Here is a 27873-nt window from a genome sequence, read left to right as displayed (position 1 = left end):
TACAACTGTACATGTAGCTGTGAACTACTATTTCGGATATGATTAATGGTCAAATTACAAACATACATGTAGATATAAGTTAAAAAAAATAATTGTGTATCTGGGCTGGAATGAAGGGAAAGGTTAGAAAACAGGATGAACAGTTGTGAAATTATTTATTAAAGTGAAACAATCATTGAAAATCAAAATTAAACAGTTACTCTGCACATCAAATGCCATCAAAGTTAATCTTCATTATCATCATCACTGTCACTAAATGTATTAACATCAAATTCGGTCTCTTTAACAGTTTTTTTTCATTTTCACATTGACTACACATGCACAGGTCTGTACAAGAAAGGGGGGTTGGGATGGCCTAGAGTGCCGCGCTTCGACCTCTAGCTGGTCGGTCACCTCTGGCTTGTGGCTGTGGCTTTGATCCCAGGTGTGAGCGTATGTGGCATGGAGATAGAGGCGTCTTCTCAACCTCGTGGGTTTCCTCCGGGCACTCCGGTTTCCTCTCACTGCTAAAGACCCATACGCGCAAGCGAATTATTGAAATAAAATTGAAACCGTATGTTAGTCCCAAAATGACCTAGTTTGTGTTGAGTGGACGTTAAACCCCATTTCTCTCTCTCTCTCTCTGTACAAGACAACTTTGCTGGCCATTTATGATTCTTTCTCTTATGACATCTTCACAGAATATATTGTATGTGGTTTAATATTCGACGGAGGGCTAGTCATCTTTGCTGAAAAATATAAATAAACATATACATGTACACAATTAAAACAAAATTCTGGAGCTTGGTTTACTCTCATTAATTTCGTACAATAGAGGAAAAAGACACTTACACAGGGGTTAACATCTTATTTTCATGCAGAAACCAGCTAATGAAGACAGGAAGGCATTAGCAGTACAAGGAGAGATAGAGAGGAGAATTGCGGTTTAACGTCCACTGGACAAAAACATAGTAATTTCAGGACTCACCCATGGTTCAGTTTTATTTGAATAATACCAGTGGCAAGAAGGCGGAGAATACAAATAAAAAAAACATCACAAATATTTACCTTTCTGATAACTGTCTAAGAAATTCAGTACATGTATATTGCCTATAACATTTTTGGTGATATCTGACCTCAATGGCCACACAATCTTGCCCTCTGATATGCCTTAAAATATCTTCATCCTCTTTCAATTCAGCAGCTTTCAACAGTTGGCCTACAAACAAATTTGCAAACAAATTATACACCATATAGCGTTGAATGTTGTTTGTGCTCAAGGGTGGGGGAGGGAATGTCACTTTGAGGCCTACATGTACATGTACCTGGCTGGTCAACTCTGGCATGCGGTTTAGTTCAGATCCTTTGTGTGAGCGGAAATGGTCTAGAGACAGATCGTCTTAGCAAGGCACCTACAAGTGGGCCAAGAAAATAAAAAACAAGTTAACTTCTCTATGTTTCATCCCTTGTGCAAGCAAATGTGCAACACTTTAACCAATGACTGTGCCAAATCAACAAATGGGGTAAAGGGCTTTACTGGCTAGCTTCATAACAATTTTACAGTGATTGCAGTAGCACTTCTGATTCCATTTACAACAAAAACAACAACACAATAATTAAAAACTGTAGGATGAATATATTTAATATTTATTAGTAATAATTATAAATTTAGTAAGTAACATAATATTAACATTAGGCCTACCTGAGCCTGTTTGGGTCTGAGTCTGTGTTAATACATCCTTCTTCCTATTTTCTCCAACAGTGACAAATCTGTCACGTTTTTTACATATAATACACACAACAGGCAGCACCGATTTACTCTTTCTTTTTGCTTCAGGAGCGTAATTTGTTTGGAGAGCTAGGTCCCAGATCGTCTACACTCCCGCTATTCCCTGGTTGGATTGTAGCCGGGGATTTTAATTTTTCTTTATCTATACGATTACGGGCAGACCCAATTCGGAATTTGTCTGTAAAAGGCCTGTAACATGTTGGGTGAAATCCAGTATCTTTTGGCGCGTCGATAAATTCCTTGTTTGATTATATCACCCGAAGTCGCCTGTTCAGCTATCCATTTCGCTCGCCCATCAAGTTTTAGCCATTCATGGGCACATTCACAGAATTTATCCCAGCGAGATTTTGTAAATAATTGTTCTCGTTCCTTTCTAAATCCTTGGTAATGAATAATACAGCGTAAATTTGATTCACGTTACGACAAAGTCTAACACTGTAAGTACCAAATAGTCATACGAGATATGTGCATCTCATCAAATTCAGCTTATACCATACCCACAATAATGTTACGGAGTCAGTGAGTTCAAGTTAGACAATACGCTGACCTTCCACTGACCATGCTTATAATATAAAATCTGTCAATGACAGCTGATTCATTGTTTAGTTTTTTATATGATATATTTAATATCAATAATATATGTATATGCATGCTTTATTTTACTTTACACGACCTCTAAAAATGCCCCGAATCGTAAAAATACGACTTTTTGGATTTCGATCTCCTTTTTTCGGCTACCCCGGACATTTTCAAAAAATGATACAATGATTTCACACAACAGGCCAGCTATTAGCCTCTCGATTGACAAGAGTTTCATCGCCCTCCATTCATTATAACCAATGTCATCGTGCCCTAAAGAATCAACAAATCAGCTTGCTTATCTCTGCTTACCCTAGGCAAAAAATGCTCATCTTTGAACTCAATCATGACATTGACCTAGTGAACGCCTACACCAAGTTTGCACATTCTAGCTTAATTAGAAGGAGAGTTCTTGTGTTCCAAAGTCCCGGCCCTTCAAATTGCTTCTATTTTTCATTTTCAATTCAAAATGGTGACCATCACGTGACCGAAATCAAAATTCTGATCCGATAGATTTTTAGGCATTCCTTCCAGGATTCCGAAAATATGACGCCCGCGTCTGTAAGTAAAATAGCAAAAAAGCCTTTTTGATTTTTCACGTTTAAATATGGTGGCACTTCCGGTTCCATCGACAAACTCCATATTTTGTGTACGAATCAGTAATTACTTGTCTAGTATCGAATTTTTTTTTTAGGTCATTCTGACCTATATTTCGACGATTTTTTTGAAAACTTTGATCCTTAATTTCACCAAGGGGAGATAATTTAGAAAATTTCCAAGGACATCATTGAAGTCGCATTGGCAAGATCTACTAACATTCTAAATTTCACGAAAATCGCACAACTATTAAAGAAGTTGTCAAATTGGTAATAACTTCCGGTTCGAAATGACAGCGACGAATTTTCGAAATGCCAAAATCCGAAATTGCAGATTTGAAGTAAATGTTTCAAGATACTCAAAGAAAAAAGAATTAGTAAAATAGGTCAAATAGTCACAAAGTTACAGCATTGTAGGTCAAATGCATTCCTTCGTAAAATTCGGTGATTTCGGATTCGTAAAACGTTTTGAAAATATATTTAATCAACAGCCACCACCCATTTTTGAGGTGATAGGTAAAAGTTTCAGAACGATCCTATGGTTAGATTCTGAGAAATCCGATTTGTGGACAAAACACCAAAAAAAACCTAGATCTGCATAGCAGATATGCAAGCTTTCATATTAACTGCAAAGGGGGTTATTAGAATCTATTGAAACAATAAGTATAAATGTCATCAGGTATCTGAAAAATAACATTTACCTTATGAACAAGATGGGGAAAAATACAGAGTATGTTAGATAAGACGACGTGGTAATCTGTTAGATAAACATACATGGAAGTATATGTTAGATAACTACAATTTATGATATATTTTAAACCAAGGAAGTGGCCTTTCTAAAAAAAAAAAAAAAAGGAAAATATATTTCATACAATTGTTATACTGTTACTGTTATGGTGAAGAAACATGATTGTTTATTTAATGTTGTTAATGACAAACGTGTAATCATGTACATTTTTTAAATGAGAACAATTATGCTACATGTATGAATAACTCTCAAAAATTATGTTTTCATCAATCCAAGTATTTTTTTATTTGTATTACTTGATTTATACTGAATAAAGATTACACAAACATACAAAATGGTGTTGGCTGTGTGACTGAATTCCTCGTTGAGAAGTGGTATCGGGTGTCCCATAGAGAAGAAGCATTTTAAAAGACCCATTTCGCTGTGTTCCAGAAAAATTCCCATTATAGCTAGTGCATTACATGGTTGTTGTTGGGGGAAAGGTGGGTCTTTTCTATTGGCAATGATTTACTTTTTATAGGCCCACATTGAAATGTGGTCGTATATTGTCGTCGCCCCCCTTTTGCTGTTAATATCCGATTGACTTTAAATTTATACGCAGTGTTTAAGGTCATAAGACGAAGAAACCTTTGATTTGCTCTGCCCAGGCAACGTTCCTGTGCTCCGATTGCCTTCAAATTTGCACAGTATGTACCTTGGGATTCTAGCTATCACATATTAAAAATAGAAGAGTGTTGGATTCCGAGAACGTTCAAAATAAATTCAAAACCCACCCCCAACAATCAAAGGTTTTTTGCTTAAAAAATTGCCGTATTTTATCGAATTTTTATTGTTCTTGATAAATGAGGATTTTCTCAATTTAATATGTGATAAATATCATCGCGGCGCAGCCAACCGCTAGAAATTTCAGAGATTTGGACCACTGGAAGGGTGCCTCAGCAGTCAAAAAAGGTCAAAATAGGCGATTTCGGTTTCTAGTGTCGATACATCGTTACGGTCATTTTAAAAAATTGTCTTTTAAGGATAATGTGTATAGTACCAATACCTATCACATAAGGAAGAGGCGATAAAATCTCTTTGCATTTGCAATTTCAAAATTAATTAAAACCAATATTAAATTCCGAAAATCGGTTTTTTGCTAAAACTCTTTTTTTTTTTAATCGGATCAAAATCGGAGTAAGGCACAGAGTCCGGGGTGGTAATGGGCGTTTTTTTTTCCAAATTTCATGGTTTTCGGACAATCGGCGCCGGTGTCGTGGCGAAATTCCTCTTTTTTCGCCCTTACTGAAGCCGTAAATCGCGGAAAAAGCCGAACGGCAGGAACCATGTGAAGAACAAACGACCTGGACGAATGCAGGTATCGCCTTGAATTTTTCAGGGCACCTAGGTACCAACGTGAAAAGTTCCTCGCCGGAATTTGGTAGTCATGGTACCTTTGGTTCCAGCGCGGCGCATGCGCGAAGTCAAAAGAAATTATGGTCGATTTTGGGATTTTGGGTATATTTCGGAGTGGTTTGGTAAGTGACGGTGTATCTAAGATGGCGGTCATAACACAATATTATAATAACTTTAAAGAATGAACAAATTTCCGCGACCGGGTTGATTTGCTCTGCCCAGGCAACGTTCCTGTGCTCCGATTGCCTTCAAATTTGCACAGAATGTACCTTGGGATTCTAGCTATCACATATTAAAAATAGAAGAGTGTTGGATTCCGAGAACGTTCAAAATAAATTCAAAACCCACCCCCAACAATCAAAGGTTTTTTGCTTAAAAAATTGCCGTATTTTATCGAATTTTTATTGTTCTTGATATCTGAGGATTTTCTCAATTTACTATGTGATAAATATCATCGCGGCGCAGCCAACCGCTAGAAATTCCAGAGATTTGGACCACCGGAAGGATGCCCCAGCAGTCAAAAAAGGTCAAAATAGGCGATTTCGGTTTCTAGTGTCGATACATCGTTACGGTCATTTTAAAAAATTGTCTTTTAAGGATAATGTGTATAGTACCAATACCTATCACATACAGAAGAGGCGATAAAATCTCTTTGCATTTGCAATTTCAAAATAAATTAAAACCAATAATAAATTCCGAAAATCGTTTTTTTGCTAAAACTCTTTTTTTTAATCGGATCAAAATGGGAGTAAGGCACAAAGTCCGGGTGGTAATGGGCGTATTGTGTCCAAATTTCATGGTTTTCGGACAATCGGTGCCGGTGTCACGGCGAAATTCCACTTTTTTCCCCTCATGGAAGCCGTAAATTGACTTGAAGCCAGGGTCCTTGAAGTTGTACAGCTGCACCCGGTGACCGATATTTATTTAACGGGGAATAAGTGATAATTCATATTATAGCAGTAAATAATTAAAATATTTCATAGGGATTATAATAATATGTATATCTTGTCTGGGTACAGGGTTAAAACCAATATTAAATTATGAAAATCGTTTTTTTGCTAAAACTCTTTTTTTTTAATGGGATCAAAATGGGGGTAAGGCACAGAGTCCGGGGTGGTAATGGGCGTATTGTGTCCAAATTTCATGGTTTTTGGACAATCGGTGCCGGTGTCACGACGAAATTCCACTTTTTCCCCTCATGGAAGCCGTAAATTGACTTGAGGCCAGGGTCCTTGAAGTTGTACAGCTGCACCCGGTGACCAATATTTATTTAACGGCGAAAGGCAGGTGACAAGAACAAACGACTTGAATGAATGCATGTATCACCTTGATATTTTCAGGGTACCTAGGTACCAACGTGAAGAGTTGCTCGCCGGAATTTAGTACTCATGGTACCTTTGGTTCCAGCGTAGCGCATGCGCGAAATCAAATCCAGCTTAACTCGAAAACAACCCTGTCGGCACGAAAAACATCAAAGGAGAAATTCAAATTTTTGAAATATTCAAATACCAAACGTTCGACCATGATCCAGGCTATCCTGAAATATATTAATTTCGGTAATAGGAGACATATTCTCTAGGTCACGACCAATTGTATATGTTTTCAAGCCCATAAATGTGGATTTTTCACTAATTGTCATTTTCAATTGAAAATGGCGTCCATCATTTGCCGGAAATCAAAATTGTGTTCTCTACCGTTTTTCGGCTTTCCTTCAAGGATTCGGAAAATATAATTGCCTTGTCTGTAAGTAAAATATCAAAAAAGCCTTATGTAATTTTCACATTTCAAGAAGGTGGCATTTCCGGTTTGAGCTACAAACTCAATTTTTTGTGTACGAATCAGGCAATCTGACCTATATTTCGTCGAATTTTTTGAAAACTTTGATCCTTAATTTCATCAAGGGGAGATAATTTAGAAAATTTCTAATGATATTTTTGAAGTCGCATTGATAAGATCTACTTACATTCTAAATTTCATGAAAATCGTGCAACTATTAAAGAAGTTGTCAAATTGATCTCAAATTCCAATTCAAAATCACAGCGACGAATTTTCGAAATTCGAAAATTCGAAATTGCAGATTTTAAGTAAATGTTTCAAGGCACCCCTCAAAAAAAGAATTAGTAAAATAGGTCAAATAGTTACAAAGTTACAGTAATGTAGGTCAAATGAATTTGTTCGTAAAATTCGGTGATTTCGGATTCGAAAAACGATTTGGAAATATATTTAATCAACATTCGCACCCCATTTTTGAGGGGGTAGGTCAAAGTTTCAGATTGATCCTATGGTTAGATTCTGAGAAATCCGATTTGTAGAAATGACACAAAAAAAAAAATAATAATAGGAAAAATGAGCAGAGCTACATCATAAATAACTTGATTCAAAATCGTATTATAGCCCCAACGACGATTTGATGAATGGAGACCGTAACGTTACGACAAAGTCTAACACTGTAAGTACCAAATAGTCATACGAGATATGTGCATCTCATCAAATTCAGCTTATACCATACCCACAATAATGTTACGGAGTCAGTGAGTTCAAGTTAGACAATACGCTGACCTTCCACTGACCATGCTTATAATATAAAATCTGTCAATGACAGCTGATTCATTGTTTAGTTTTTTATATGATATATTTAATATCAATAATATATGTATATGCATGCTTTATTTTACTTTACACGACCTCTAAAAATGCCCCAAATCGTAAAAATACGACTTTTTGGATTTCGATCTCCTTTTTTCGGCTACCCCGGACATTTTCAAAAAATGATACAATGATTTCACACAACAGGCCAGCTATTAGCCTCTCGATTGACAAGAGTTTCATCGCCCTCCATTCATTATAACCAATGTCATCGTGCCCTAAAGAATCAACAAATCAGCTTGCTTATCTCTGCTTACCCTAGGCAAAAAATGCTCATCTTTGAACTCAATCATGACATTGACCTAGTGAACGCCTACACCAAGTTTGAACATTCTAGCTTAATTAGAAGGAGAGTTCTTGTGTTCCAAAGTCCCGGCCCTTCAAATTGCTTCTATTTTTCATTTTCAATTCAAAATGGTGACCATCACGTGACCGAAATCAAAATTCTGATCCGATAGATTTTTAGGCATTCCTTCCAGGATTCCGAAAATATGACGCCCGAGTCTGTAAGTAAAATAGCAAAAAAGCCTTTTTGATTTTTCACGTTTAAAGATGGTGGCACTTCCGGTTCGATCGACAAACTCCATATTTTGTGTACGAATCAGTAATTACTTGTCTAGTATCGAATTTTTTTTTTAGGTCATTCTGACCTATATTTTGACGATTTTTTTGAAAACTTTGATCCTTAATTTCACCAAGGGGAGATAATTTAGAAAATTTCCAAGGACATCATTGAAGTCGCACTGGCAAGATCTACTAACATTCTAAATTTCACGAAAATCGCACAACTATTAAAGAAGTTGTCAAATTGGTAATAACTTCCGGTTCGAAATGACAGCGACGAATTTTCGAAATGCCAAAATCCGAAATTGCAGATTTGAAGTAAATGTTTCAAGATACTCAAAGAAAAAAGAATTAGTAAAATAGGTCAAATAGTCACAAATTCGGTGATTTCGGATTCGTAAAACGTTTTGAAAATATATTTAATCAACAGCCACCACCCATTTTTGGGGGGATAGGTAAAAGTTTCAGAACGATCCTATGGTTAGATTCTGAGAAATCCGATTTGTGGACAAAACACAAAAAAAAAATAACAATAACTAGATCTGCTAAGCAGATATTAAAGCTTTCATATTCACAGTCACTGTCACATGTCATAGAAATAATATGAACAGAAAAAAAAAATCATTATAATGAGTAAAAATTTGGTGAAGTTAATTCGATTTTTCACTTGTAAATAATTAAATAGACAAGTGGCATAACTTGACCCGCATCCCATCAGCTATCCTGAAAAATGCTGGAAAAATTAAACAAGTAAATTGTGTTTAGTACTGGGTTAATTAAGACAGGCATATGCCTTTGCTATACAGGATGACATGAGGGAAATTTAGCTTGGGAGGTGTAGGCCTGCAGCCAAAATTTCTAGCTAGCTTAGAAACACAACTCCGCTACACGGTCTTCCATAAAAGAAAAACTATACATTTTTGGAAAGCTTATGATGCCAGGAAGACAAAATCTGGGAGTTCCAAGCAAAATGTTTTCAATTTATTGATTTAGGGCCAGATGAAATTCGTCAAAATTGTCAAATAAATGCTATTTGTGTACTAACAATTCTGAAGTTGACATAAAATTAAATAGTTGGTAAAACACCTCATGCCTTCATCCTTGGCAATGAACAGTTTATTGGACAGATTTTGATGTAAATAAAAATGCTCAAAACACAAATGTCATGGGTGAATAAAGAATTGTGGAAATCCATTAACGGTAAAAAAGAATTATCTCCCTTTCTGTCAAATGCCTGTAATTGATAGACTATCAGGTCTTGTATGAATCATAAGACCAGGTGTGGGCAAACAAGCCCAATAATTATTTTGTTTGTTGGATCTCAAGGGCCTGTTAGGGTTGGTTGTTGGATGTTTGCTCAGAAATTATCGCTTGTATGGAACATGCTAGAGTCGATTTGTAGCATATTCTAGCCAGGGGATATGTTTGACAGTAGTTGAGTGATATGCTTTTGAAATAATGGAGATCAGTAGCACTTTATAAGCATTGAACCACATGATTTTTTTCCACTAAGATAAACATTCTAAACCCACATACATGTTCCCTTTCAATTAGCCACTACAGTATTTTTACAACTGTACATGTAGCTGTGAACTACTATTTCGGATATGATTAATGGTCAAATTACAAACATACATGTAGATATAAGTTAAAAAAAATAATTGTGTATCTGGGCTGGAATGAAGGGAAAGGTTAGAAAACAGGATGAACAGTTGTGAAATTATTTATTAAAGTGAAACAATCATTGAAAATCAAAATTAAACAGTTACTCTGCACATCAAATGTCATCAAAGTTAATCTTCATTATCATCATCACTGTCACTAAATGTATTAACATCAAATTCGGTCTCTTTAACAGTTTTTTTTTCATTTTCACATTGACTACACATGCACAGGTCTGTACAAGAAAGGGGGGTTGGGATGGCCTAGAGTGCCGCGCTTCGACCTCTAGCTGGTCGGTCACCTCTGGCTTGTGGCTGTGGCTTTGATCCCAGGTGTGAGCGTATGTGGCATGGAGATAGAGGCGTTTTCTCAACCTCGTGGGTTTCCTCCGGGCACTCCGGTTTCCTCTCACTGCTAAAGACCCATACGCGCAAGCGAATTATTGAAATAAAATTGAAACCGTATGTTAGTCCCAAAATGACCTAGTTTGTGTTGAGTGGACGTTAAACCCCATTTCTCTTTCTCTCTCTCTCTGTACAAGACAACTTTGCTGGCCATTTATGATTCTTTCTCTTATGACATCTTCACAGAATATATTGTATGTGGTTTAATATTCGACGGAGGGCTAGTCATCTTTGCTGAAAAATATAAATAAACATATACATGTACACAATTAAAACAAAATTCTGGAGCTTGGTTTACTCTCATTAATTTCGTACAACAGAGGAAAAAGACACTTACACAGGGGTTAACATCTTATTTTCATGCAGAAACCAGCTAATGAAGACAGGAAGGCATTAGCAGTACAAGGAGAGATAGAGAGGAGAATTGCGGTTTAACGTCCACTGGACAAAAACATAGTAATTTCAGGACTCACCCATGGTTCAGTTTTATTTGAATAATACCAGTGGCAAGAAGGCGGAGAATACAAATAAAAAAAACATCACAAATATTTACCTTTCTGATAACTGTCTAAGAAATTCAGTACATGTATATTGCCTATAACATTTTTGGTGATATCTGACCTCAATGGCCACACAATCTTGCCCTCTGATATGCCTTAAAATATCTTCATCCTCTTTCAATTCAGCAGCTTTCAACAGTTGGCCTACAAACAAATTTGCAAACAAATTATACACCATATAGCGTTGAATGTTGTTTGTGCTCAAGGGTGGGGGAGGGAATGTCACTTTGAGGCCTACATGTACATGTACCTGGCTGGTCAACTCTGGCATGCGGTTTAGTTCAGATCCTTTGTGTGAGCGGAAATGGTCTAGAGACAGATCGTCTTAGCAAGGCACCTACAAGTGGGCCAAGAAAATAAAAAACAAGTTAACTTCTCTATGTTTCATCCCTTGTGCAAGCAAATGTGCAACACTTTAACCAATGACTGTGCCAAATCAACAAATGGGGTAAAGGGCTTTACTGGCTAGCTTCATAACAATTTTACAGTGATTGCAGTAGCACTTCTGATTCCATTTACAACAAAAACAACAACACAATAATTAAAAACTGTAGGATGAATATATTTAATATTTATTAGTAATAATTATAAATTTAGTAAGTAACATAATATTAACATTAGGCCTACCTGAGCCTGTTTGGGTCTGAGTCTGTGTTAATACACCCTTCTTCCTATTTTCTCCAACAGTGACAAATCTGTCACGTTTTTTACATATAATACACACAACAGGCAGCACCGATTTACTCTTTCTTTTTGCTTCAGGAGCGTAATTTGTTTGGAGAGCTAGGTCCCAGATCGTCTACACTCCCGCTATTCCCTGGTTGGATTGTAGCCCGGGATTTTAATTTTTCTTTATCTATACGATTATTCTATCTATATACATTTGTACAGATATATTTGTATCCATAGATATATATTTGTATCAATACATTTAATTTTGTTGTTTGAAATAAGGGGGGGGGGGGGTGAATGGTTAGTATGTGCGCGCTGTATCATAAGGTCTGCCATTTAGTGAACTGGTGTGGTTTCAAATCCCCAGTTGTACGTGGCAAGGAGTAGGGTAGCACGTTCATCCTTCGAGGGTTTTCTCTGCGAACTCCAGTTTCCTTCCATTGCTAATGACCCATACGCACAAGCAAATTATTGAAATAAAATTGGACCATGTGTTAATGCCAAAATACCTAGTTTCTGTCGAGTGGACTTAAACCCCATTTTTCTCCGTCTTCTGATTGAAATATGAATACCACATCATTTATTGTCATTTTATATATTTATTATGTAATAATGATTTTTCTCTGTGTTAATTTTTCTTTGTGTGGATACACTATAATACAACAGCTGGCTGAAAAGTTCTAGATCTGAAGAGGAGAGATTTAATTGGCTGTTACCACCACAAGTAGAATCATTGAATGAATCATAGACATAAGACCTGCAGCTGAAGTGTTATTATTGTATTTGTACCAGACAATCTTGTGAACCTACCCACTGAAATCACCAAAAATGGACAGAACTATCGATATGGCAGTCATCAAGTATCTGCAACTGAAAGTCCTAACCCAAACATTGAAATATGTGGATACGGTTTGTGTTGAGTGGACGTTAAACCCCATTTCTCTTTCTCTCTCTCTCTGTACAAGACAACTTTGCTGGCCATTTATGATTCTTTCTCTTATGACATCTTCACAGAATATATTGTATGTGGTTTAATATTCGACGGAGGGCTAGTCATCTTTGCTGAAAAATATAAATAAACATATACATGTACACAATTAAAACAAAATTCTGGAGCTTGGTTTACTCTCATTAATTTCGTACAACAGAGGAAAAAGACACTTACACAGGGGTTAACATCTTATTTTCATGCAGAAACCAGCTAATGAAGACAGGAAGGCATTAGCAGTACAAGGAGAGATAGAGAGGAGAATTGCGGTTTAACGTCCACTGGACAAAAACATAGTAATTTCAGGACTCACCCATGGTTCAGTTTTATTTGAATAATACCAGTGGCAAGAAGGCGGAGAATACAAATAAAAAAAACATCACAAATATTTACCTTTCTGATAACTGTCTAAGAAATTCAGTACATGTATATTGCCTATAACATTTTTGGTGATATCTGACCTCAATGGCCACACAATCTTGCCCTCTGATATGCCTTAAAATATCTTCATCCTCTTTCAATTCAGCAGCTTTCAACAGTTGGCCTACAAACAAATTTGCAAACAAATTATACACCATATAGCGTTGAATGTTGTTTGTGCTCAAGGGTGGGGGAGGGAATGTCACTTTGAGGCCTACATGTACATGTACCTGGCTGGTCAACTCTGGCATGCGGTTTAGTTCAGATCCTTTGTGTGAGCGGAAATGGTCTAGAGACAGATCGTCTTAGCAAGGCACCTACAAGTGGGCCAAGAAAATAAAAAAACAAGTTAACTTCTCTATGTTTCATCCCTTGTGCAAGCAAATGTGCAACACTTTAACCAATGACTGTGCCAAATCAACAAATGGGGTAAAGGGCTTTACTGGCTAGCTTCATAACAATTTTACAGTGATTGCAGTAGCACTTCTGATTCCATTTACAACAAAAACAACAACACAATAATTAAAAACTGTAGGATGAATATATTTAATATTTATTAGTAATAATTATAAATTTAGTAAGTAACATAATATTAACATTAGGCCTACCTGAGCCTGTTTGGGTCTGAGTCTGTGTTAATACACCCTTCTTCCTATTTTCTCCAACAGTGACAAATCTGTCACGTTTTTTACATATAATACACACAACAGGCAGCACCGATTTACTCTTTCTTTTTGCTTCAGGAGCGTAATTTGTTTGGAGAGCTAGGTCCCAGATCGTCTACACTCCCGCTATTCCCTGGTTGGATTGTAGCCGGGGATTTTAATTTTTCTTTATCTATACGATTATTCTATCTATATACATTTGTACAGATATATTTGTATCCATAGATATATATTTGTATCAATACATTTAATTTTGTTGTTTGAAATAAGGGGGGGGGGGGTGAATGGTTAGTATGTGCGCGCTGTATCATAAGGTCTGCCATTTAGTGAACTGGTGTGGTTTCAAATCCCCAGTTGTACGTGGCAAGGAGTAGGGTAGCACGTTCATCCTTCGAGGGTTTTCTCTGCGAACTCCAGTTTCCTTCCATTGCTAATGACCCATACGCACAAGCAAATTATTGAAATAAAATTGGACCATGTGTTAATGCCAAAATACCTAGTTTCTGTCGAGTGGACTTAAACCCCATTTTTCTCCGTCTTCTGATTGAAATATGAATACCACATCATTTATTGTCATTTTATATATTTATTATGTAATAATGATTTTTCTCTGTGTTAATTTTTCTTTGTGTGGATACACTATAATACAACAGCTGGCTGAAAAGTTCTAGATCTGAAGAGGAGAGATTTAATTGGCTTTTACCACCACAAGTAGAATCATTGAATGAATCATAGACATAAGACCTGCAGCTGAAGTGTTATTATTGTATTTGTACCAGACAATCTTGTGAACCTACCCATTGAAATCACCAAAAATGGACAGAACTATCGATATGGCAGTCATCAAGTATCTGCAACTGAAAGTCCTAACCCAAACATTGAAATATGTGGATACGGTCTCCACTATAGGAGACAATGGCCCTTCCTTTTCTGCACTAAAGAAATGGTTGCAGGAGGTACTTGATCCAGTGACATCCAGTGACAATCTTTGCTGTTTTCAATATTTCCTAAAAAAATTTTAGCCAGATTTTTAAACATAGAGGAGACCTGGATTCATCAGTTTCAACCAGAATGCAAAATTCAATAAAAACAATGGAAGCATCCAGACTCGCAAGTCCCCAATCAAGCCAGGTCAGTTCTTTCGACTGGACAGGTGATGGGTTCACTCGTTTATGATTCCTAAACTATTCTGCTGATTGACTACCTTAAAAACAGCCAGACTATCAATAGAAGTATTATAAAGGTGTTCTATTCAGACAATACTTCTGTTCATAAATGGGTGATATCATTTTCCCTCTATGATTACGTCATGTCAGCTGTGATCAATTTTTTAAGGGTAACTGAAGATAATTTCTTCCTGGCAGACATCAAGGCCATGCAACATCATTAACTAAAGAGTGAGAGTGTACACTTCAAAAGTGACTACATAGAAAAATAAATGGAAACAATGGACTTTATACAATTCTATACAGTTCTTTCACAGATGGGTTTAGAATTTTTCAGCCAGCTCTCAATAGTTATTGAAATTGAATTATTTGTTTTGGTTTGATACATGATATTATAATTATTCTTACATTGTTTGTATTCTATTTTAATAATGAACATTAAAACATGCTAATATTTGTTCATCCTTGCTGTATTGGGTTGGATGGCCGAATGGTTAGTGTGTGCATGCTGTATCATACGGCCTGCCATTAAGTCAACTGGCGTGGTCTCGAATCCCTGGTTGTACGTGGCAAGGAGTAGGGTCACCTGTCCATACTCCTGATTTGCTCCGGGTACTCTGGTTTCCCCCCACTGCTAAACCCCCCTACGCGCAAGCAAATTATTGAAATAAAATTAAACCATATGTTAGTCCCGAAATGACCTTGTTTGTGTTGAGTGGACGTTAAACCCATTTCTCTCTAATTATGTTTTGCATACAATGTATAAATACAAATGTAAAGGATGTAACTTTAAAATAGAAGAAAATCAAATATTTTTAATATTAAACAATTGCTTTGTTCTTATACTTCTACAATCATTCTCATGTTGTTCATTTTGCCATATTTTTGTTTATTCATTCATATGTCTTCTATATAATGATGCATAGTATAGTACACTATGTTAAAAAAATACTAGAAATGTATGTTTCTTTATCACCAAATGATTTATGTAAGTTGTGAAGTAAAACAGTTGAACATTAAATCCCATTTCAATTTATTTGCATGAGGTGAAGAGAAATAATGGTATTGAACAATTGACTATTCATGAAAGATACTAAAGAGAACTTTATTAATTTATACATACTTTTGCTAATTTTATTGTTATATCTTGGTAGTAACATACCAATATAAATAGTAATATTGTTTCTAGATGAAGACTATTATAATTGAAATGAAATGGGATTTCACATCATAATGCTATGCACGGACTGGGCTAATAATGACAAAAAACTACAATGAATACAATAGTATAAAATGTTGCTATGAAATTAAATAAATGTTGTATACAATAATTAACCGGTTTAATACTATATTATACATAAAAGTGAATGAAATTCAATGTTTACTATTTTGCTTTATACATGAATATCACAGGTCAAATTATTGAAATAAATAATGCAAATAGATTATGATTTGAAACATCTTGTATGTCATTGTTCTATTTGTTATATAAGACTACATGATATAAACTTTTTGATAAGCCTCTTTTATCATATTTTGAACCAATGGAATAAAGAGCAAAGACCTAGAATATATTGTAAATATAATCAGGTTTTTGATCAACTGATCAAAGGAAAATATTGCGAATAAATTTGTTGTACTGCTATTGTAAAGAAATCATCATTGTTTTATTTGATATTTAGAATACACATAATCGTGTATATTTATTTGAAGTTAAGAGCAATTATGATTAGTGATACCTGTATGACCAACTCTCAAAAGATAATCTCATTAAACCAAGTACTTTTTTTCATTTGTATTAGTTGATTTATACTGAATAAAGATAACACAAACAAACAAAAATGAGTTGGCTGTGTGAACACCTCAATGACAAGTGGTATCAGATGCCTCAGAGAGAATATTCAAATGCTCCTTTGATACGTTTGTAACACAATTATAACCTAATGTATTACACGGGAGTGGAGTGGGTGGGTCGGGGGGCTTTTCGATTGGCAGGGGACTATTAAAATGGGTAAGCAGAGATAAGCAATTTGATGAAACTTTGTGTATAGTTTCATTACATTAGTACCTTGACCATATTACCTTGACCAAGTTCGACAATGAGCATTCTCTTAGTCAGGATAAGCAAAGCAACTTGATTGGCCGGGACTTTGAATTGGTTGATGCTTTGGGGTATGATAACTTTGGTTATAATGAAGTACTGGAACATAACAACCCAGCTTTTAATTGAGCTAGAATGTTTAAACTTGGTGTAGATGTTCATCAGGTCTTGACTGAACATTTTGAGCTACAGCTTGGCAATTTCATTGGTCGATGCTTTGGGACAAGATAACCTTGATTTCTATCTGACAGAGAGTGATGCAATTTACAGTATAGTTTGATTGCTCGATACTTTTCAAAAAAAATATGAAAGTGCGATTAATTAATGTGTCATCTTTTACTTTGGGGTTTTGGCGGGAGACATCAGCCATACTGTTTGCTTGTTTAATATCCCCTATACAATATACGCTCGACCTCATTACCCGAACTGGGGTAGAAAAGTGGGATCTTTGACAATGAGGCAATGAACTTGTACATTCTTTTGCAGCTGCACAAGAGGGAACATCAACGCCGGATTAACCATGGTGGTGGGGAGGGGGGCTGATACCGACCGTGAAGCCCCGCAAGGGGGTCGGGTCAGGGGGTTCTCCCGCTAAGAAATTTTAATTGGAGGCCGAAAACGTGATTTCATGGCATTTCAGGCACTTGTGTCGGAGCCATTTAGAAATACCTCCCCCAGAAAAATAAAATTCTGCCACAAAATTAGCCACAATCCATGCGGGTGCTGTGAAATTTCTAGAGGAGGGAGCTGGAACCCATGAGCCCGTTAAATTCGCCACTGTAAATGAGCAGAGCTACATCAAACCTAATTTTGAGTCCCTCAGTGATAAATAACTTGATTCAAAATCGTATTATAGTCCCAACGACGATTTGACTTTTTGGATTTCGATCTCCTTTTTTCGGCTACCCCGGACATTTTCAAAAAATGATACAATGATTTCACACAACAGGCCAGCTATTAGCCTCTCGATTGACAAGAGTTTCATCGCCCTCCATTCATTATAACCAATGTCATCGTGCCCTAAAGAATCAACAAATCAGCTTGCTTATCTCTGCTTACCCTAGGCAAAAAATATTCATTTTTGAACTCAATCATGACATTGACCTAGTGAACGCCTACACCAAGTTTGAACATTCTAGCTTAATTAGAAGGAGAGTTCTTGTGTTCCAAAGTCCCGGCCCTTCAAATTGCTTCTATTTTTCATTTTCAATTCAAAATGGTGACCATCACGTGACCGAAATCAAAATTCTGATCCGATAGATTTTTAGGTATTCCTTCCAGGATTCCGAAAATATGACGCCCGAGTCTGTAAGTAAAATAGCAAAAAAGCCTTTTTGATTTTTCACGTTTAAAGATGGTGGCACTTCCGGTTCGATCGACAAACTCCATATTTTGTGTACGAATCAGTAATTACTTGTCTAGTATCGAATTTTTTTTTTAGGTCATTCTGACCTATATTTCGACGATTTTTTTGAAAACTTTGATCCTTAATTTCACCAAGGGGAGATAATTTAGAAAATTTCCAAGGACATCATTGAAGTCGCATTGGCAAGATCTACTAACATTCTAAATTTCACGAAAATCGCACAACTATTAAAGAAGTTGTCAAATTGGTAATAACTTCCGGTTCGAAATGACAGCGACGAATTTTCGAAATGCCAAAATCCGAAATTGCAGATTTGAAGTAAATGTTTCAAGATACTCAAAGAAAAAAGAATTAGTAAAATAGGTCAAATAGTCACAAAGTTACAGCATTGTAGGTCAAATGCATTCCTTCGTAAAATTCGGTGATTTCGGATTCGTAAAACGTTTTGAAAATATATTTAATCAACAGCCACCACCCATTTTTGGGGGGATAGGTAAAAGTTTCAGAACGATCCTATGGTTAGATTCTGAGAAATCCGATTTGTGGACAAAACACAAAAAAAAAATAACAATAATAATCTTAACAGAAACAATAAGCTTTCATATGTAATATGAAAGCTTAATAATCTTAACAGAAACAATAAGCTTTCATATGTAATATGAAAGCTTAACTAGATCTGCATAGCAGATATCAAAGCTTTCATATAAACTTCAAAAGGGGTTATTAGAATCTATGAATCAACAACCACTCTGACGGAAGATATTCTCTGGGCTAAAAAATCTTTTTTCTCTCAGCTACGAGAGATACGTAGAATTAAACCGGCCCAGAGCCGACCGTGTTGATACGAAGCCGCTTATTTGACATTGACACATAACTGAAGGTGAATAGGCCTACCCGTCCAGTTAATACAATGGGCAATCTCACATCGGTCCACTAAAGAGAGGCACATGCTAGTCGCCCCCTACTTCCCCAAGACATTTAGTCCAAACCTTGACTCTCATACATATAAACCATTTGGTACTACATGTACATGTATTTCGTACTTATATCATATTAAACCCCTCGGCCGCCATGTTGAATCACACAGTATTTAACGTTCTATATCCTAACATCTTTATGAAATCAACGACAAATCTAAACTTGGGCACTCCAACCATTTTTATTTTTACATCATTCAGTTTTTTTTAAATAAGTAATTCTATCACAAATTATAGTGAAGACTGGACCACACTAAACTAGTTACCCATCAGTTTTTCTTTGTGTTAATGCGTTCTACATTTTCAAAGCAATGATTCTTATAATGTGCGAGCCGCCATGACACCGGCGGATATTATAACTTCGATAGGCGAGAAACTTCAGGTAGCAGTTGGGTTTCATCAAATCATATAATTATGCGGTACGGCTTCACCTTTATTTCAATGGGAATTGGTTTATTATATGTGCAGTGCAGTTTTAGGTCAGTTTATGTGTAAATTAAGGGAGCTATACATAGGCCAGTAACCTTTTTGTAGTCATTTGACTAAAAAAAACTTGCGGAAAGGAACTCCGTAGGACAAGCCACTACTGTGGCAGGAGTAAGGCGGAAGACATCAGTAGTGGAACCATTTCTAAGTTAATCCCGAAGTGCGTTGCTATTGTAAGAATATATAAAATCGGGTTTCCGTTCCGCTTTTTTTTTGCTGTAGTTTGAGTAATGAGTTAGAACGTATATTTTGTATTCAAAAAATCATTGCAAATAGAAGACCTCATCCCCACCACCACCAACCTGTAATACACTAGCTAGCTTGTGTATTTCCATATTCCATTTCCGAGAGATAGATAGAGAACACGCGAAATATAAAGTGATTTTTCTTACAATCAGGGACCATAATTCATGAAGTTACGATTCGATATGCGCAAATATCGAAAGGAACCATATCTTTGGGTTATAAACATGCATGTCAAGTTTCATCAAAATCTTTCACTGTGAAAAACCGGGGCTAAGTCATCTGAAATCAAACAAATTTTACAATGTAGGTAGTGAAAACAAAATGTTATGTTAAGCGTTGTTCGAGGGTGGGGTGGGTGCATAAAATTCCAAATGCAAAGGGTTATTTTTCGTGCACGCCAATATGCACACAGGATTTCGATTTTTCGTCCTACCTAAAAAACTGCACGCAAAGTTAGTTGTCGGGCCTTCGGTCAAGAACCACAGACAAAGGGAGAGAACGGGGACCTCTGTTTTGCATACCATCCAAGCGACTAGGCACTAATCCTTGTACCATGGACGAGGGGACGGGCGTTTTTCGTCCCATCGAAACGACTAGACACAGATCCTTGCTAGGCCTTCCATACTTCACCACTGCCAACGGGGAACCACTTTGACCTCGGGTTTTCGTACCATCCAAACGACTAGACACTAATCCTTGCAAGGCCTTCCGTTCTGCAGCAAATGAGCCACGCTGGCCTCGTTTTGTCGTAACATACAAACATACAAACGACTAGACAATGTTTCATAAATTAGTCATGTTCGCGTGGGTGGGTTGGCAGCAGAATTGATATGTACATGATAGTGACACGAGGAGGGGGGGGGGGGGCGGGGTGTACACAAATCACACAAATCAGAGCTTTGTAATACACGCATATACTTGATATACTAAATACACAAATGGCTGAATTTCGAGACATTTCTGGCACTCTTTTATCACATAATGAGAACACTGCATTAATTTCTATATATCAATAAAATATGCCTCAGACCCATTGTTTATTTTTAAATTTGAATTAGACTCGTAACAAAATATATTTTCTGGCAACAAATAGCATATAAATAAAACTAGATTTACTTTCTGATTATTTTTTTAAAATGAAATCATTCCAGGGCTTTTATTGACATTTCAGAAAATGTAGAGTTGGTCCCATGCACTTGAGGCCCAAGGTCCTTGAAGTTGTACAGCTGCACCCGGTGACCGATATTTATTTAACGGGGAATAAGTGATAATTCATATTATAACAGTAAATAATTAAAATATCCCATAGGGATTATAATAATATGTATATCATGTAGGTGTGCATGTAGGTTAAAATTGTGACCTCTGTAAATAGGCCCGTTCCTTGCATTTAGTTTTAGAGTTAGGAGTGCTAAAATTGAGAGAGCGAAATGGGGTTGATCGACCACTCGACACAAACTAGGTTATTTCGGGACTAACGTATGGTTCAATTTTATTTCAATAATTCGCTTGCGCGTAGGGGTCTAGCAGTGGGGGGGAAACCGGGTGATCCTGAAAAAATACACAGGTTGGACGGGCGACCTACTCCTTGTCACGTACGGAAAGATACCCCAGCAGTCAAAATAGGTCAAAATAGGCGATTTCGGTTTCTAGTGTCGATGCATCGTTACGGTCAGTTTAAAAAATTGTCTTTTAAGGATAATGTGTATAGTACCAATACCTATCACATACGGAAGAGGCGATAAAATCTCTTTGCATTTCCAATTTCAAAATTAATTAAAACCAATATTAAATTCTGAAAATCATTTTTTTGCTAAAACTCTTTTCTTTTTAATGTGATCAAAATGGGGGTAAAGCACAGAGTCAGGGGTGGTAATGGGCGTATTGTGTCCTAATTTCATGGTTTTCGGACAATCGGTGCCGGTGTCACGGCGAAATTCCACTTTTTTCCCCTCATGGAAGCCGTAAATTGACGCAAGGAGTAGGGTCGCCTGTCCAACCTTGTGGGTTTTCTCCGGGTCCTCCGGTTTCCTCCCACTGCTAAAGACCCCTACGCGCAAGCGAATTATTGAAATAAAATTAAACCATATGTTGGTCCCGAAATGACCTAGTTTGTGTCGAGTGGACGTTAAACCCCATTTCTCTCTCTCTCTCTCCGTAAATTGACTTGAGGCCAGTGTCCTTTAAGTTGTACAGCGGCACCAGGTGACCGATATTTATTTAACGGGGAATAAGTGATAATTCATATTACAGCAGTAAATAATTAAAATATTTCATAGGGATTATAATAATATATCATGTCTGGGTATTACAGGGTTAAAACCAATATTAAATTCCGAAAATCTTTTTTTGCTAAAACTCTTTTTTTTTAATGGGATCAAAATGGGGGTAAAGCACAGAGTCCGGGGTGGTAATGGGCGTATTGTGTCCAAATTTCATGGTTTTCGGACAATCGGTGCCGGTGTCACGGCGAAATTCCACTTTTTTTCCCCTCATGGAAGCCGTAAATTGACTTAGAAAAAAAAAACGACGAAAGGCAGGTGACAAGAACAAACGACTTGAACGAATGCAGGTTTCACCTTGAAATTTTCAGGGTGCCTAGGTACCAACGTGAAAAGTTGCTCGCCGGAATTTAGTACTCATGGTACCGTTGGTTCCTGTGTAGCGCATGCGCGAAATCAAAACCAGCTAAACTCGAAAACAACCTTGTCGGCACGGAAAACATCAAAGGAGAAATTCGAATTTTTGAAATATTCAAATACCAAACATTCGACCATGATCCAGACTATCCTCAAATGTATTAATTTCGGTAATAGGAGACAGATTCTCTAAGCCACGACCAATTGTGTATATTTTCAAGCCCATAAATGTGGATTTTTCATTTTCATTTCAAAATGGCGTCCATCAGTTGACCTAAATCAAAATTCTAAACCGATAGATTTTTAGGCTTTCCTTCAAGCATTCAGAAAATGTAACTCTTATGTCTTTAAGTAAAACATTGCAAAAGTCGTATGGACTTTTCACATTTTGAGATGGTGGCACTTCCGGTTTGCTCGACAAACTCCATATTTTGTGTACTCATCAGTACTGTCTTAGCTAGTACAGAAAAAAAATTTCAAGGCAATCTGACCTATATTTCGTCGATTTTTTGGAAAACTTTGATCCTTAATTTCACCAAGGGGAGATAATTTAGAAAAATTCCAAGGACATCATTGAAGTCGCATTGGCAAGATCTACTAACATTCTAAATTTCACGAAAATCGCACAACTATTAAAGAAGTTGTCAAATTGGTAATAACTTCCGGTTCGAAATGACAGCGACGAATTTTCGAAATGCCAAAATCCGAAATTGCAGATTTGAAGTAAATGTTTCAAGATACTCAAAGAAAAAAGAATTAGTAAAATAGGTCAAATAGTCACAGAGTTACAGCATTGTAGGTCAAATGCATTCCTTCGTAAAATTCGGTGATTTCGGATTCGTAAAACGTTTTGAAAATATATTTAATCAACAGCCACCACCCATTTTTGGGGGGATAGGTAAAAGTTTCAGAACGATCCTATGGTTAGATTCTGAGAAATCCGATTTGTGGACAAAACACACAAAAAAAATAACAATAACTAGATCTGCTAAGCAGATATTAAAGCTTTCATATTCACAGTCACTGTCACATGTCATAGAAATAATATGAACAGAAAAAAAAAAATCATTATAATGAGTAAAAATTTGGTGAAGTTAATTCAATTTTTCACTGGTAAATAATTAAATAGACAAGTTGCATAACTTGACCCGCATCCCATCAGCTATCCTGAAAAATGCTGGAAAAATTAAACAAGTAAATTGTGTTTAGTACTGGGTTAATTAAGACAGGCATATGCCTTTGCTATACAGGATGACATGAGGGAAATTTAGCTTGGGAGGTGTAGGCCTGCAGCCAAAATTTCTAGCTAGCTTAGAAACACAACTCCGCTACACGGTCTTCCATAAAAGAAAAACTATACATTTTTGGAAAGCTTATGATGCCAGGAAGACAAAATCTGGGAGTTCCAAGCAAAATGTTTGCAATTTATTTATTTAGGGCCAGATGAAATTCGTCAAAATTGTCAAATAAATGCTATTTGTGTACTAACAATTCTGAAGTTGACATAAAATTAAATAGTTGGTAAAACACCTCATGCCTTCATCCTTGGCAATGAACAGTTTATTGGACAGATTTTGATGTAAATAAAAATGCTCAAAACACAAATGTCATGGGTGAATAAAGAATTGTGGAAATCCATTAACGGTAAAAAAGAATTATCTCCCTTTCTGTCAAATGCCTGTAATTGATAGACTATCAGGTCTTGTATGAATCATAAGACCAGGTGTGGGCAAACAAGCCCAATAATTATTTTGTTTGTTGGATCTCAAGGGCCTGTTAGGGTTGGTTGTTGGATGTTTGCTCAGAAATTATCGCTTGTATGGAACATGCTAGAGTCGATTTGTAGCATATTCTAGCCAGGGGATATGTTTGACAGTAGTTGAGTGATATGCTTTTGAAATAATGGAGATCAGTAGCACTTTATAAGCATTGAACCACATGATTTTTTTCCACTAAGATAAACATTCTAAACCCACATACATGTTCCCTTTCTATTAGCCACTACAGTATTTTTACAACTGTACATGTAGCTGTGAACTACTATTTCGGATATGATTAATGGTCAAATTACAAACATACATGTAGATATAAGTTAAAAAAAATAATTGTGTATCTGGGCTGGAATGAAGGGAAAGGTTAGAAAACAGGATGAACAGTTGTGAAATTATTTATTAAAGTGAAACAATCATTGAAAATCAAAATTAAACAGTTACTCTGCACATCAAATGTCATCAAAGTTAATCTTCATTATCATCATCACTGTCACTAAATGTATTAACATCAAATTCGGTCTCTTTAACAGTTTTTTTTTCATTTTCACATTGACTACACATGCACAGGTCTGTACAAGAAAGGGGGGTTGGGATGGCCTAGAGTGCCGCGCTTCGACCTCTAGCTGGTCGGTCAACTCTGGCTTGTGGCTGTGGCTTTGATCCCAGGTGTGAGCGTATGTGGCATGGAGATAGAGGCGTCTTCTCAACCTCGTGGGTTTCCTCCGGGCACTCCGGTTTCCTCTCACTGCTAAAGACCCATACGCGCAAGCGAATTATTGAAATAAAATTGAAACCGTATGTTAGTCCCAAAATGACCTAGTTTGTGTTGAGTGGACGTTAAACCCCATTTCTCTCTCTCTCTCTCTCTCTCTCTCTCTGTACAAGACAACTTTGCTGGCCATTTATGATTCTTTCTCTTATGACATCTTCACAGAATATATTGTATGTGGTTTAATATTCGACGAAAGGCTAGTCATCTTTGCTGAAAAATATAAATAAACATATACATGTACACAATTAAAACAAAATTCTGGAGCTTGGTTTACTCTCATTAATTTCGTACAACAGAGGAAAAAGACACTTACACAGGGGTTAACATCTTATTTTCATGCAGAAACCAGCTAATGAAGACAGGAAGGCATTAGCAGTACAAGGAGAGATAGAGAGGAGAATTGCGGTTTAACGTCCACTGGACAAAAACATAGTAATTTCAGGACTCACCCATGGTTCAGTTTTATTTGAATAATACCAGTGGCAAGAAGGCGGAGAATACAAATAAAAAAAACATCACAAATATTTACCTTTCTGATAACTGTCTAAGAAATTCAGTACATGTATATTGCCTATAACATTTTTGGTGATATCTGACCTCAATGGCCACACAATCTTGCCCTCTGATATGCCTTAAAATATCTTCATCCTCTTTCAATTCAGCAGCTTTCAACAGTTGGCCTACAAACAAATTTGCAAACAAATTATACACCATATAGCGTTGAATGTTGTTTGTGCTCAAGGGTGGGGGAGGGAATGTCACTTTGAGGCCTACATGTACATGTACCTGGCTGGTCAACTCTGGCATGCGGTTTAGTTCAGATCCTTTGTGTGAGCGGAAATGGTCTAGAGACAGATCGTCTTAGCAAGGCACCTACAAGTGGGCCAAGAAAATAAAAAACAAGTTAACTTCTCTATGTTTCATCCCTTGTGCAAGCAAATGTGCAACACTTTAACCAATGACTGTGCCAAATCAACAAATGGGGTAAAGGGCTTTACTGGCTAGCTTCATAACAATTTTACAGTGATTGCAGTAGCACTTCTGATTCCATTTACAACAAAAACAACAACACAATAATTAAAAACTGTAGGATGAATATATTTAATATTTATTAGTAATAATTATAAATTTAGTAAGTAACATAATATTAACATTAGGCCTACCTGAGCCTGTTTGGGTCTGAGTCTGTGTTAATACATCCTTCTTCCTATTTTCTCCAACAGTGACAAATCTGTCACGTTTTTTACATATAATATACACAACAGGCAGCACCGATTTACTCTTTCTTTTTGCTTCAGGAGCGTAATTTGTTTGGAGAGCTAGGTCCCAGATCGTCTACACTCCCGCTATTCCCTGGTTGGATTGTAGCCGGGGATTTTAATTTTTCTTTATCTATACGATTACGGGCAGACCCAATTCGGAATTTGTCTGTAAAAGGCCTGTAGCATGTTGGGTGAAATCCAGTATCTTTTGGCGCGTCGATAAATTCCTTGTTTGATTATATCACCCGAAGTCGCCTGTTCAGCTATCCATTTCGCTCGCCCATCAAGTTTTAGCCATTCATGGGCACATTCACGGAATTTATCCCAGCGAGATTTTGTAAATAATTGTTCTCGTTTCTTTCTAAATCCTTGGTAATGAATAATACAGCGTAAATTTGATTTACGTTACGACAAAGTCTAACACTGTAAGTACCAAATAGTCATACGAGATATGTGCATCTCATCAAATTCAGCTTATACCATACCCACAATAATGTTACGGAGTCAGTGAGTTCAAGTTAGACAATACGCTGACCTTCCACTGACCATGCTTATAATATAAAATCTGTCAATGACAGCTGATTCATTGTTTAGTTTTTTATATGATATATTTAATATCAATAATATATGTATATGCATGCTTTATTTTACTTTACACGACCTCTAAAAATGCCCCAAATCGTAAAAATACGACTTTTTGGATTTCGATCTCCTTTTTTCGGCTACCCCGGACATTTTCAAAAAATGATACAATGATTTCACACAACAGGCCAGCTATTAGCCTCTCGATTGACAAGAGTTTCATCGCCCTCCATTCATTATAACCAATGTCATCGTGCCCTAAAGAATCAACAAATCAGCTTGCTTATCTCTGCTTACCCTAGGCAAAAAATGCTCATCTTTGAACTCAATCATGACATTGACCTAGTGAACGCCTACACCAAGTTTGCACATTCTAGCTTAATTAGAAGGAGAGTTCTTGTGTTCCAAAGTCCCGGCCCTTCAAATTGCTTCTATTTTTCATTTTCAATTCAAAATGGTGACCATCACGTGACCGAAATCAAAATTCTGATCCGATAGATTTTTAGGCATTCCTTCCAGAATTCCGAAAATATGACGCCCGAGTCTGTAAGTAAAATAGCAAAAAAGCCTTTTTGATTTTTCACGTTTAAAGATGGTGGCACTTCCGGTTCGATCGACAAACTCCATATTTTGTGTACGAATCAGTAATTACTTGTCTAGTATCGAATTTTTTTTTTAGGTCATTCTGACCTATATTTCGACGATTTTTTTGAAAACTTTGATCCTTAATTTCACCAAGGGGAGATAATTTAGAAAATTTCCAAGGACATCATTGAAGTCGCATTGGCAAGATCTACTAACATTCTAAATTTCACGAAAATCGCACAACTATTAAAG

At 36.6% G+C, this 27873-nt stretch overlaps 4 long non-coding RNA genes across 4 annotated transcripts; all 4 read right to left on the bottom strand.

The window, feature by feature from the left end:
- Positions 1-223: 223 nt before the first annotated feature.
- Positions 224-2163, bottom strand: LOC130012389 (uncharacterized). The gene is made up of 3 exons (XR_008787816.1): positions 1682-2163; positions 1048-1198; positions 224-728 (listed from the first exon to the last, which is right to left on the bottom strand). It is a non-coding gene; the product is annotated as an uncharacterized LOC130012389 (long non-coding RNA).
- Positions 2164-10008: 7845 nt separating this feature from the next.
- LOC130012392 (uncharacterized) lies at positions 10009-12298 on the bottom strand. The gene is made up of 3 exons (XR_008787819.1): positions 11550-12298; positions 10916-11066; positions 10009-10596 (listed from the first exon to the last, which is right to left on the bottom strand). It is a non-coding gene; the product is annotated as an uncharacterized LOC130012392 (long non-coding RNA).
- Positions 12299-12327: 29 nt separating this feature from the next.
- Positions 12328-14583, bottom strand: LOC130012391 (uncharacterized). The gene is made up of 3 exons (XR_008787818.1): positions 13611-14583; positions 12976-13126; positions 12328-12656 (listed from the first exon to the last, which is right to left on the bottom strand). It is a non-coding gene; the product is annotated as an uncharacterized LOC130012391 (long non-coding RNA).
- Positions 14584-24861: 10278 nt separating this feature from the next.
- LOC130012390 (uncharacterized) lies at positions 24862-26878 on the bottom strand. The gene is made up of 3 exons (XR_008787817.1): positions 26356-26878; positions 25722-25872; positions 24862-25402 (listed from the first exon to the last, which is right to left on the bottom strand). It is a non-coding gene; the product is annotated as an uncharacterized LOC130012390 (long non-coding RNA).
- Between the last annotated feature and the right edge of the window lie 995 nt (positions 26879-27873).

The sequence above is a fragment of the Patella vulgata genome, chromosome 4 (assembly GCF_932274485.2).
Source record: "Patella vulgata chromosome 4, xgPatVulg1.2, whole genome shotgun sequence".
Classification (NCBI taxonomy): domain Eukaryota; kingdom Metazoa; phylum Mollusca; class Gastropoda; family Patellidae; genus Patella; species Patella vulgata.
This window is presented reverse-complemented; position numbering and strand designations above follow the sequence as displayed.